Genomic DNA, 734 nt, shown 5'->3' with positions numbered 1-734 from the left:
CTTGACAAACGTTCACTGCATTTCTCTGTTTTGATCTCCTCTAATGTACCTGTCACATCATATGGATATCACTGTGAGCTTTGTTCCAGACAGTATTCCATTTATCATTTCCAAAATACGTGCATCTGAGACTTTGATACGTTTTCAGGTTCATGCACTTCCAGCTGATTTTTCTTTGCTCAGTAGTTTGCTTTCTTCTTCCAGTTCCTTAAAGGTTTGTTGCATCTTATATTTGCAATGACTATGCTAATGTATTCACACTGGGAATGATCAGTGGCACAGGAGTTATTACACTATTTCACAGTCTGACATGAAGTGGAGGAGTGAAACTGAGGTTAAAGAGTAAATTTTCTGGTTCTAAGATGGCACATTTCCTCCTGGCAAACTGCACATGTGAAAATCCTGATTATCTGAGAGTGGTGCAGTCAAAAACATTTATCCTAAAATGTTAAACCCAGGAAAAGTAACATCTATGGCATTGGCAAGAAAACACATTCTATTTTCTCATTTGGTACTCTGATTAATAACAAGTATTAAGTTTTCTCTGCCAACCATAGCATTTTCATTACAATGGCCACTGACCAGCTGGGAATCGAAAACATTCTCCTCCAATCCAATTTCTCTAGGTCAGTGTATTATTATCAGTTAAGGTGCAGATTTTGACTGGCTCTGGGTGGGAATACCTACCCCCCCCAAGGACTGCAGCTGTTCCATGACACGCTTTATCAAAGACA

The sequence above is a fragment of the Chiloscyllium plagiosum genome, chromosome 22 (genome assembly GCF_004010195.1).
Source record: "Chiloscyllium plagiosum isolate BGI_BamShark_2017 chromosome 22, ASM401019v2, whole genome shotgun sequence".
NCBI lineage: Eukaryota > Metazoa > Chordata > Chondrichthyes > Orectolobiformes > Hemiscylliidae > Chiloscyllium > Chiloscyllium plagiosum.
This window is presented reverse-complemented; position numbering follows the sequence as displayed.